The sequence below is a fragment of the Salvia hispanica genome, chromosome 5, assembly GCF_029641045.1.
Source record: "Salvia hispanica isolate PSC_SH4W2 chromosome 5, Shi_PSC_v1, whole genome shotgun sequence".
Classification (NCBI taxonomy): Eukaryota; Viridiplantae; Streptophyta; class Magnoliopsida; order Lamiales; family Lamiaceae; genus Salvia; species Salvia hispanica.
Window position 1 is genome coordinate 15,542,237 of NC_142696.1, and position 12,843 is coordinate 15,555,079.

General features: G+C 43.3%; 2 pseudogenes; both read left to right on the forward strand.

The window, feature by feature from the left end:
• Positions 1-1,818: 1,818 nt before the first annotated feature.
• LOC125189805 (G-type lectin S-receptor-like serine/threonine-protein kinase At1g11330) lies at positions 1,819-9,871 on the forward strand (annotated as a pseudogene).
• Positions 9,872-10,680: 809 nt separating this feature from the next.
• Positions 10,681-11,516, forward strand: LOC148926348 (uncharacterized; annotated as a pseudogene).
• Positions 11,517-12,843: the final 1,327 nt, after the last annotated feature.

Here is a 12,843-nt window from a genome sequence, read left to right on the forward strand (position 1 = left end):
GACTAGGTGGAACTTCAAATCCCTTTCCTACTGGTCATATAGACGTTCCTAGAGTGTAGTGGAATTTCTTCCACTACACACACCTCTTCATTTTCCCTATATATTTTCAATCTATGTCCATTAACGACAAAAGGTTCAGAGTTAGGGATACTCCCTGAAATCTCGACCGCTCCATTAGCACGTAGTGCAGTGATAATGTAAGGTCCTGCCCATTTGGACTTGAGCTTCCCAGGCATTAGCTTCAATCTTGACTGGAAGAGTAGTACTTTCTGACCAACTTGGAGATCCTTGGTTCTCAGATTTTTGTCGTGCCACATCTTTGTTTTCTCCTTGTACCACATGGCTGAGTCGAACGACTCCAATCTGAGTTCTTCCAGCTCTTGTAGTTGTAGCTTCCTTTCCTCTTCACAGGCCTTAGCATCCACATTAACCTGTTGTACTGCCCAGTATGCTCGGTGTTCAATTCCCACTGGCAAGTGACACATCTTCCCAAAGATGATGCGATAGGGGGACATCCCTATAGGAGTTTTGTAGGCTGTCCGATATGCCCACAGAGCATCTTCCAACCTTGTGCTCCAATCTTTTCTGGAGGGGTTGACTGTCTTCTCTAAAATGCTCTTTATTTCCCTGTTTGAGATCTCTGCTTGCCCGTTGGCTTGAGGGTGGTAAGGACTGGATAGGCGGTGATGAACTCCGTACTTCTTCATCAATGCTTCAACCGTTCGGTTGCAGAAGTGAGTCCCTTGATCGGAGATGATTGCCCTCGGTATCCAAAATCGGCTGAATATATGACTCTTGAGGAACTTTGTGACTTCCTTAGATTCACAAGTGCTTGTGGCCTTGGCTTCTATCCATTTTGATACGTAGTCAACTGCCACCAGGATGTAGGAGTTCCCATAAGATGAGGGAAAAGGACCCATGAAGTCCATACCCCAGATGTCGAACACCTCACAAACTATTACTGGAACTTGCGGCATTTCATCCCTCGCGGAGATCCCACCGGTCAGTTGGCAACGGTCACAGCCTTTGCAGAACTCGTATGCATCTCTATTCAGGGTTGGCCAGTAGAATCCGCTATCTAACACCTTTTTGGCAGTCTTCCTTGGCCCGAAATGTCCTCCACATCACCTCGAAGGGGTGATCCCAGTCAGGAGCCTGAATGATCGGTGCAGAAATCAATTTTTCCTTAAGGAGGTTGAAAGCAGCCTTGCAAGGCTCATCGAAGACGAACTCCACCTCGTTCTGGAGAAGCCTGGTAAGAGGTTGGGCAATCTTGGCGAAATCCTTGATAAATCTTCGATAAAATCCAGCATGGCCAAGGAAACCTCTTATTCCTTTTTGATCAGTAGGGAATGGTAGTTTGGATATGACATCCACTTTAGCTTGATCCACCTGGATCCCCTTTTCTGACACCACGTGTCCTAAAACAATTCCTTCTGTAACCATAAAGTGGCATTTCTCAAAATTTAAGACCAGACTCTTTGCTTGACACCTTTCTAGCACCACATCCAAATGTTGCAAGCACGAATCGAAAGAGTCTCCATAGACAGTGAAATCATCCATAAAGATCTCTATACAATCTTCAATCAAATCCGAGAATATGCTCATCATGCACCGTTGGAAAGTACCGGGGGCGTTGCATAGACCAAATGGCATACGCCTATACGCATAGGTTCCAAACGGGCAAGTGAACGTGGTCTTATCCTGGTCCTCCGAGTCCACATAGATTTGAAAGTAACCACTGTACCCATCCAAAAAGCAGAAGTACTTCCTCCCAGCCAGTCGCTCCAGCATTTGATCGATGAATGGCAGGGGAAAATGGTCCTTCCTGGTTGCATTGTTCAGCTTCCGGTAATCTATGCACATTCGCCACCCGGTAACTAGTCTGGTGGGCACTAGCTCATTTCTCTCATTCTTAATCACCTGGATCCCTGACTTCTTGGGGACCATATGGATTGGGCTAACCCATTCACTGTCTGGCACCGAGTATATTAATCACCTGGATCCCTGACTTCTTGGGGACCATATGGATTGGGCTAACCCATTCACTGTCTGGCACCGAGTATATAATGCCCAGTGAGAGCAACTTCAAGATTTCCTTCAGTATCTCTTCTCGCATGTTTGGGTTCACCTTTCTTTGAGAATCTCTATGCGCCTTGGCTCCATCCTCTAGCCTAATGTGGTGCATGCAGACGTCCGGGCTTATACCTACCAGGTCCGTAAGGCTCCATCCAATAGCCTTCTTGTTTTTGCCCAGCACAGTGAGTAGTCTTGACTCTTGCTCTTCAGTCAGCCCGCTGTTGATGATTACAGGGAATGAGTCTTCCTCCCCTAGGTAGGCATACTTAAGGTTCGCTGGCAACTTTTTCAACTCCACTTGCGGGGGTAGTGTTTCTGTAGGTAGAGGGTTCTTCTTTGAATCCTCCTCTTGTTCTTGTTCAGCATCTGATTTTTCCTCCATACTGGCCGATACCACGGCCCCTACGGATCCTGCTAGTTCTGACTTCTGACAGAATTCCGTAATTGCTTCTTCGATCTCTTCGTCAGTTAACCCCCGGCTACTGATCAGATCACACCATGCAACTGCTTCCACATCAACCTGGGCATACACATCCAAGGCTTGGAGCTTTTCCTGCAATAATTCGGTCTCTCAAGAAATTCTTGGACTAAGGGGTCAATTACATCAACATAACATAGATTTTCAGAATCTATTGGTTTTTTCATGGCTTCATTGATGTCAAAGACAAATTTCTCACCATTAAAGTCAATGCATATTGTCCCCTCGGCCATATCCACAATTGTTTTAGCCGTTCTTAAAAATGGTCTTCCTAACAATATCCCGCTAGACTCCCTAGCTTCTGGTTCACTCATTTTAATGACATAAAAATCAGCGGGATAAGTAAAGTTCTGTATCCTGACCAATACATTTTCTAACACACCCTCAGGATTGATACATGACCTATCAGCCAGTTGGATCAACACCCTAGTATTCGACAATTTTAACCCCTTTAACCGATTATAAATGGATAACGGCATAACATTGATAGATGCTCCTAGATCACACATTGCATGCTCGATTTTCACATCTCCAATTGTTATGGGTAGGGTAAACATACCTGGGTCGGCTCTCTTGGGTGGTAGCTTCTCCTGTACAATGGCTGACGCTATTCCTTCCAACATGATCTTTCCATCCTCCTGGGCCTTCCCGGCTATGAACTCCTTTATAAACTTCGCCAGAGGGGGCAGTCTCACGGCTTGGAGGAATGGTATGGTGACATCCAGCTTCCCAAAGATCGACAAGAAATCTACAGGGTTTTCTTTCTTCCTCTTCGTCACAAACCGATATGGAAACGGTTTTTCTCCCTTAGCCTCTCCAGTCAGTCCTTGTGGAATTCCCTTTGGCTTCTCCTGGGTTGGAGGTTCCGATGTAGGCATCACTCCTCCCGGCTGCTCATTTCCAGGTTGTGTTTCTCCCTCCTTTCCTTCCACGGTATGCTCCTTGTTTAGAAAAAACGGATCCTCCATCTGAGGCAGAGGCCTCTTGAGCTCTTCCGTTGAGATGGTGTCGCTCAGCACCCTTTCTCTATTAGATTCCCCAACAGGGTTCTTGAGCTGAGGTCCATCATAGGCTGTTCCGGACCGCAGTGTAATCTTGCTCACATTTGCCTTTTCCGGTACATGAACTGTAGATGGGAGTTTTCCTGAGTTCCCTTTCATTTCGCCCACCGAGTTAGCGAGCTGGGCCAACTGCTTGTTCATTATATCCATGTTTGCCCTATGCTCCTTCTGGGCACTTTGCATTCCTTGCATTGTTTCATTACTGGACTGCAAGTCATTTTTAGTGCTTTGCTGCGAGGCAAGCATCTCCCCCATCATGTCCTCCATAGACCTCCTCGACCTGTTTGGCTGATGGAATTGGTTTGAGCTTTGGTCATGATTATACTGAGGTGGTGGGTTTGATTGGTAGCCTGAGAAATTTTGTTGGTTTTGGTTTGGTGGGTACTGGTTATACTGGGCAGGAGGGTTATACTGGTCGTGGTTGTGCTGGTACTGACTTTGGTTTTGGTGGTGGGTGTTATGTTGAGGCCCTGGGTTAAATTGGTTCTGGTTTTGGTTTTGGTTCTGGTTTTGGTTCTGAGAGTTTCGCTGATGGGGTGGTACATAGGTAGGGTTTGGGTTCTAGTCTTGAGAGTTTTGGTTCTGAGGATGCTGGTTTCTTCCTACCCAGTTAGCCTGGTAGTCAGGGTTTGTTGGTCTGCGGTTGGGATATTGGTTCGGTTGGGGGTTGGGTTGATTTGGAGCCTGATTTTGGTTCTGATTCTGATTTCCATCTCCCCATCGGAAATTTTGGTGGTCCCTCCGCGGTGCATCTCTTTGTTTCCCTGGAATCCAATTGCCTTTGGAATTGTAGTATCCTGCGGCATTTGCTTGCTCCACATCCAGCGAGTTGTCCGGCTGATCATATGGTAGTGCTGGGGCTTCTTGGCCTCCAGTTGGAGAAGGTGGTGGAGTGTTCTGCTTGATTGCAGTCAGCAATTCCTTCTTTAATTCCTCCATCTTCAAGTCCATCCGTTCCTCCTGGTCAGTAGCCGAAGCACTCGCTACCCTTTCTCTGCTGTACCCATCTCTCGCGTTGTCGTACGTCTTCTTCGCATTCAACAGCTTGCGTAGCACCTTTTTGGCTTCACTTACTCTCAACTGGGTGAAATCACCTCCAGATGATGAATTCGCCAGATCCTTGGTTTCCTTGTTCATCCCCTCATAGAAGGTGTGGTGCACCTTTATCTCCTCCATGCGATGGTTGGGGCATGACTCCAGAAGGCTCATGTACTTCTCCCAGTACTCGCTCAGAGTTTCATCATATTCTTGCCTTATGCACGATATTTTCCTCTTCAATGCACTTGTCTTTGAAGATGGGAAAAACTCGGTTAGGAAAACTGACTTGAAATCGGCCCATGTATTGATAGAGTCGGCTGGCAGGCGTATGAACCAAGTGTTGGCCTCTCCCTTTAGGACAAAAGGTAGGGCTTTCAGTCTGTAATCATCCTCGCTCGCTCATGCTGGCCGCCTCTGTGCCTTACAGATTTTGCAGAACTCATTTAAGAATTCGTATGGTCCCTCGTAGCTCTTCCCACAGTACGTCGGTAAGATTGTGATAACGTGGGGTTTCACATCACAGGCGGTTTGGCCTGGGGTAACCACTATGGCTTGTGGGGGATCTCCATCGGCATGCGCGGTAAGTGTCGCGAGCTCGGGATCGTCCTCACCTTGGTCAGCCATTCTCACTAGTGTTCTTACTGGTTGGGGTGGAAGCTCCGGGAGTTGGTACTCTAGCTCCTCTTTTTCTTCGTCGCTAACAGGTACACCAAAAAGATCACACACAATAACAGGTACGAACGCCATCCATCCCCGGCAACGGCGCCATTTTGAAAGTGTCTGGTTTCCTTTCCACTCTTTCGGGTGTTTTGTGGTTTATCGTATGTAATTTTGGAGTGTATCCAACTGATCAGGAAGAGATTCCCGACCCAGCTGAGTCGTTGGTACGATAACCGGGACCTGGCTTCAAACAAGTTTCCTCAACCCACTTCTACTGGCTAGTATAATGGAGGTAAGGGTCGAATCCCACGAGGATGGACACGTTTTGATAACTGCGGTGACTTTCCTGGGTGTTTTGGTTAGCTACCACGCTTGGGTTGAGATTTTACCTGGACCGGAAATAAAGGTGGTACTCTACTGACTAGTAGGCGTGAAAATAACAGACATGTGAGAGTGTTCGTGAAAATAGGGGACAAGGTGTATCAGAGACATATGGAAAGTGGACAGTTACTAAAAGGGGAAATTTAGACAACAAGGTATATCTGATGGCTGGGGGCTTTCTGACAGGTCTGGATAGTACATCTGAAAAGTAGGGAACAAAAGCAAAAGTAACTTAAAAGTAAAAGTGGTCCAATAAAGTTGATTTTGACGTTTTCTTCCTCACCAAGTATTGACAAAAATCATATGAACACAAACACCATAACTAAAACTTCAGATTCATAAATTCAAACTCAAGATCCATCGATTAAAATGCTTAAACTTAAATTAAACGGTAAAACTGCAACTTTACTTCTACTGACTGACATGCAAGGTGGTAATCACGGCGCAGAAAAGAAACTCATGCACGAAAACTTGACTAAACATAGCTACAACTTCGAATCAACAACTCCATATAAGAAAGCACTCAGAAATTAAAAGCAATCACTAGATCTAACTTTCCTAGGCAGAATGAAGCAAACTCGAACCAAAGCGACATGCGAAATAGAAACTTCATAACGTGAATGTTGGAAAATAACAAAGTACTTCAAAAGTGCAACAGCAATGAGTGTTTGCAAATAACCAACGATGAAAACAAGTAAACTTTAACTAAGAAAGCGATTAAGATTGTTTGTGCCACTCCGGGCGATGATACTACTAAACTGCTACGATAACTGGCTGGAACGGCGAACTGATGACTTCTCCGGCAGACTCTTGGACGTCAAGTGACCATGGCTGTGGCGAGGAACGAAAGGTGGGATAATGCTGAAGGAACTGATCTTCTAGAGAGAATTCTACTAAGTGTGATTGTCCAACTGAGAACTTCGAACCGAACTCTACGGAACCAACTCTAAAGGGGCGTGGATCGAACTCTACGGAACCAACTCTAAAAGGGCGTGGATCGAACTCTTTCTCTCTCTCCAAGTGGCTTCTTTTATAGGAAGGCTTGCCCTTGCTTTTAGGGTAGACTTCTCCCGCGTTTTGACCTTTTTGCCCTTGTCAATGATCATCCCAGCTATCCTCCTTCTCCATCTCGAGCCTTTTCTCTGGCATGCATCCTGGTCAGTATCGCACCCTTCTGGCGCCCTTTTCACTTGCGTCACCTGAATCGTCTCCTACTGACTTGGATCCTTTAATCCTGCACACTTAAGCAACTGTTTTGCAGATAATACATGCATTTCACGACATACTGACCAGTAACCAAGGCTTAGAATACGACTTATCAAAAACATATTATTTTTGTCATAATGTTGTTATGTTTTACATTTAATGGACATTAATTGCATGTTTAAATGTATAAGTTAACTTAACAAAGTCTAAGTTTTTGTTTTAGTAGACCGGTTGTGAGCGGCGTCCACTTTAAGGTAACACGGTCAGTCCTAAACAAAGAAAAAGAAGATTTTCACGACCTAGATGGAATTAGACTATCTATCGTGAAAGGTTGCAATATCAGTCCGCATATTTCTAAGCCTTACTGAAATAAGATGACATTGGTGTGATAAAGCACTGAACGGATCTAACAGCAAGACTTGTCTTTGTGCTATCTACTGAAAGACGAGGTCTTGATAAATATTTGTTTCTTAATCAATGTAGGTTAGCATTGAGCATATGGTATTAATTATGCATTACTTTGACTTATCAAATGGTGCGGATTTTTCGTAACCCAATAATCCTGATATATTGGGTAGTAGTGATTAATATCTAGCGGTGCTAGGATTGCTATTATATTGGATCGTGCGCGAGGTGAGTCTCGTTTGATAATGTCCTCAAGAGGAGCGCGAAACAAGGTTTTATTATTCGGAACCTAGCTAGTTGGAGTTTGATCACTCTATGAATAATAAATAAGCGTTTCATGTTAAGTCCACTCTTGGAATTAATAAGAAATTAATTAATTAAGTCCATAGCAGACATTAATTAATTAATGGACATTTTTATCTTAAGTGCAGGAAATGAAAGTTAAAACGGAAACCCGGATTACTTATAATTTCAGATTTGGATGGGGAGAGTTCAATATTACTTATGTAGTGGCTGCTCGTAATATTCCAATTAAAGCTTATATTAAATTGTGGGTTCAATTTAATTAGTAAAAAGTAAATTGGATGAGCCCATATCCAAAACCTTCCATAGATCCGTGTCTAGGCCCAAAAGGAACTTAATATAAATAGGAGAATAAAGGAGACATAAATCATAATTATTATTGCTTAAAATTTTCGTCCCTCTCTCTTTGTAGGGATCGAAATTTTCTCCTAATTGGAGAAGAATTTCTTCTGCCTTCTTTATTTAAGTCCTAGTATTCCGGTGAGATCAGCCCACACTGATATTGGAGTACAGTTCGGGAACCAGAGAGAAGATCCGTGGTCTAGTATTCAAAGCGTCACGTGGAGAAGTAGCTAGCCATCATCAATTATTTGGAGAATTAATAAGGTATTATTTCTGCCCGTAGAAAAGCATGTTTTAGGTTTCAATATACTTAAAGCATGATTAATTCAAGTTATGAGCATGATACATATGAGAATACGAGAATAGATTTTGTCTAAATAATATGCTAAATAGTAGTAAGTGCAGTTCTACTGCTTATATTGGCATTTGTTCTTTTGATCATGCGGAATCGTAAGGGTGAGCATGGCATGTTTGTTTTTCTCTTTTTCATTACATTGAAAGCAATAAATCTCAATTCTCATGCTATATTTGGATGATCATCAGTGTAAAGGGAAGAAGAATTGCAAGAACTCCTCACGCTGGAGGGATACACAGGAAGTTACGAGCTCGAGAACAGAGGAGCCAATGATCATCAGCTTAAGCTTTTCACTTATGCATCCATCATCTCTGCCACTAACAACTTCTCTTCCAACAACAAACTCGGAGAGGGTGGTTTCGGCCCTGTATATAAGGTGAGATCATTCATAACTAAGACACCACCACTTGTTTACTTTGTCTTTGTGAATCAGTCAATCAAAAACATTAATGTACAGGGTAGAACAGGAGAGGGCCAAGACATAGCAGTGAAGCTTCTATCGCGAAAGTCAGGACAAGGCTTGCTTGAGTTCAAGAATGAGCTCATACTCATCTCTGAGCTGTAGCATGTCAACCTTGTCAAGCTTATAGGATTTTGCATTCACAAAGATGACAAAATGATTATATATGACTACATGCCTAACAAAAGTCTGGATTGCTTTATCTTCAGTAAATCTCCTCATCCAAATTTCAATCACCAAAAAAAGTTAACTTTGTGGATAAAAATTTGCACAAACACAGGTCCGTCCGGGAGGGAGCAGTTAGATTGGGAGAAACGGTTCAACATCATCGAGGGGACTGCTCAAGGGCTACTTTATCTTCATAAGCAGTCCCGCCTCAAAATCACCCATCGTGACATGAAACCAAACAACATTCTACTTGATCAAAACATGACTCCCAAGATCTCTGATTTCGGCCTTGCAAGAATCTTCAAAGAAGACGCTAGTGAAGTCAACACAAACAGACGCGTTGGGACTTAGTAAGTCACACATTCCTTTCGATGCACAATTACATTATAACTAACAAATACCGTATGTAATGTGTCACAGTGGTTACATGGCCCCTGAGTATGCAATGCAAGGCTTATTCTCAGTCAAATCAGACGTGTATAGCTATGGAGTTTTAGTACTAGAGATTGTGAGCGGTAAGAGAAACGGAAGCTTCCACGAGATTGAAGGCCCTTTGAGCATCGTGGAATACGTGAGTTTCGTATGGTTTAATTATCTCTCATCAATTCGTGTCGAACTCTTGGAGATGAACATGATAAATTGCACGGGAGCTGTGGAGAAAAGATAGTACACTCGAACTCATGGATCCGATGTTGCGGGAGTCATGTGTGTTAGAGCAGCTGCAGAAATGCATTCACATTGGGCTTCTGTGTGTTGAGAATCAATCAACCATTGAAGATGTTTTATTCATGCTAAAAAATGAGACAACAACTCTGCCGATGCCCAAAAATCCATCATTCATCACAAGAAATAGTGTGTCTCAACAAGTGGACAAAGGTACGCCACAACAGTCATCAGAAAATCAAGTCACACTTTCTCAGATACAAGGAAGATAAAACATAGAATATTTGTCCACTTTTTGATGTTCTTGAATCTTGTTATTTTTCCAGATATTATTATTCTTTTACCCCATAAACTATGTAATGAACTCAAAAAAACATTCAGTTACCATTCAATACGGGCATTGTTTAATTTTGGAGGGTTAATTGAATTCATAATCCCTAATTTTGCCATTCATCATCCCTAATTTTGCCATTCATCATCTGCCTCTAAAATAAAAAAATAAAAATAAAAACCTTGCTTGATCATTTACTTAGTATAATATACTACTACGAATTATCCGTGTTACTCCCTACGTTCCGGATAATTCGGGTCATTTTGACCGGGCACGGGTTTTAAGAATTGTAATGAAAAGTGAGTTGAAAAAGTTAGTGGAATGTGGGTTCTACTTTTATATATTAGTTTTATAATAAAATGTGAGTAGGGAATAAGTTAGTGGAATATGGGGTGCACTACCAAAAATGGTAGAAGTAAAGTGAGACAAATTATGTGGGACGGACCGAAATGGAAAACTAGGACAAATTATCAGAGACGGAGGGAGTATATGTTTTGCATTTAAAACTAGTTTTGCATACAATACCATCATGTATGTATATGTGATAAACGAACAACTCGTAAATTTGAAAGAAGAATGAATTAGAAAAATTGACCATATATTTGCGTTAAATTACTCCACTGCCTAAATCCTTGTAGCAAAGGATTTAGGCAGTACGTCGAACAGGTTCAAAGGGTATATTGAAGATATCAAATTTGTAACGTTTCGTGATTGAGTCGCGTCTTTCATCATCAACCACTTTAAATTCTATTGGATGGACAAATTGTGTATTCTTCCCTTCCGATCTCAACTGCATTTCGGCATCATCAATGGCTAGCATTGATAATACGACCGAATTCCTACCCAATCCATCCCCCATCCCCCATTCCCCTCCAGTTGTGTGGCTTCCAAACCGGAGACTCCGTTCAAGTCCGAGGCGACACCGGCGAGTTGCAATTCTCCGCCGCCCCAACCACCATTTCAATTTACTCGAGGCGGCATCAGCAAGCGCACCAGACACCGCAAATTTCCAATCTCCGCCGTCTTCGCCGTACCTGAATCCAACTAGCGATTTCCAGAATTGTGATCGCGACATTAATAGCGCTGATGAGAATTCCAGATCTAGCGAGGCGGCGGATCTGTGGAAGGAGGTCCGAGAAGAAAAGGAGGTCGAAATGCAAGGGTAATAAAAGGGAAGGGGGAAATGTGATGGATGAAATACTGAGGAGAAGGAGTTTGCCGCGGAGGCCTTGCAATTCGTACGCGTTTTTCGTGATGAAGACTTGGGGAATGGTTAGACGGTCTTCTTTTGCGGAGACGAGCAAGGAGTTGAGACGTGAAGAAGGTATGCATAATATACACGCTCTGTTTTTGTGATTTGGATTGTTTGATAGTAATGCTTCATTTTGTGAATGATGAATGTGTTGTAGGAGTATGACTGTATGAGGATATGGCTTTCAAGGATAATGAAAGAGAGAAGAAGCAATGCTTGATGCTAACCTCATCTTCCAAGTATTAAACCTTGGAAAATATGATTCATATCTTATGTAATTGTTTCAAGTCATGTATAGTATATTTGTACCTTGAAAAAAGAGTTTTGTAGATTGTCTATTGAATGACCTCGCTTTTGCCTTCTTCCAATTATGCAAAGTGACTAAATCAAGCACTGTGCCGCTCTGACATGCATCTATTATTGCGTGCAGCTTCACATCAACCGCATGATACTGGCATTGTGCATTGTCGATTTAGAGCATCCACAGCGGTGTCTCTTATCCGTCTCTTAACCTTCTCATCTCTTCACTATTCATGGGCCCCACTGTACTTTTCACTCCATCTCTTAACTTTTCACCCACATCAATCCATCTCTTAACCATCTCATCTCTTAACTATTCATTCAATTTCATTTTTCATTTTTATTTTCAACAAATCCAATTAATAAAAAACACACTTCATTAAATAAAATAAAATTACAATTTAAAATCCTAAAAATAAAAAAGTTACATAATTAAAATCCTAAAAATATAAAAACACACGTAATTTAAAATACTAGAAATTAAAAACACTTAAAAAACTACTCCGCGGCGAATCATCCCCCGAAGCCGGTGGCAGTGCACCCGGCTGAAGACCAAGTTGCCTTGCCATCGCCTGCATTCCGAGAACATGATGTTCGTATTGGGTAGGCATCATCTTGGAAGTGTCAGCCATCGTGGAGAGCATGTATACGGACCACAGGGAAGTGTTCGAGCCCATGCCCGCGCCCGCGCCCGCCTGGCTCGATTCGCACCGGCTCTTCCCCTTCCCCTTCCCTCTCCCTCTAGCCGCCTTCGCCGCCTTGGTCCCTTGTGGCCGACGTCGTGAACCGGAGGAGGAGCCACCGGCTTCAGTGGGCGTGTCCCCAGCCTCATGTGAGGCGTTGCCTGATCTGCTGCCCTCACTAGACTAGTAGCCACCCCCCGTGTGCTTCGTACGTTTCGAGCTCGAGGACTGGACACCGCCAGCCCACCGATCTTCGTTTCTGACCAGCTGCAAAACATCGATATGTTTGAAATCTTTTTTGACGTCGTCTCTAAAGACGCGCATCGCCGCTCGCAGAATGTCGGCTTCGCTGGCTCCGCTTTGGTAATGCTTCGCTTCACCCCTGTAGACCGCGCAAAACTTTTTGACATCTCTGTCAATGATAAGGCTAATTTCATGCATTGGTTATGTAGTGAAAAACATCACATTTCTGCTGGATCTAACAAGTTTTGTTAAGCCAGGTGTGTGTGTAGCGCTAGATCCAGGAGATGCTGGAGGAGGATATCTAGCGAGGAGCAGGAACGGAATCACGAGGAAAAGCTAGAGGAAGGAAGCCAAAAGCTGAGGGCAATCAAGTCAATCAATACCTCGCTGGGCCCCACCTCGAAGCTTATAAATAAAGGAGTGCGCAACAAGAAT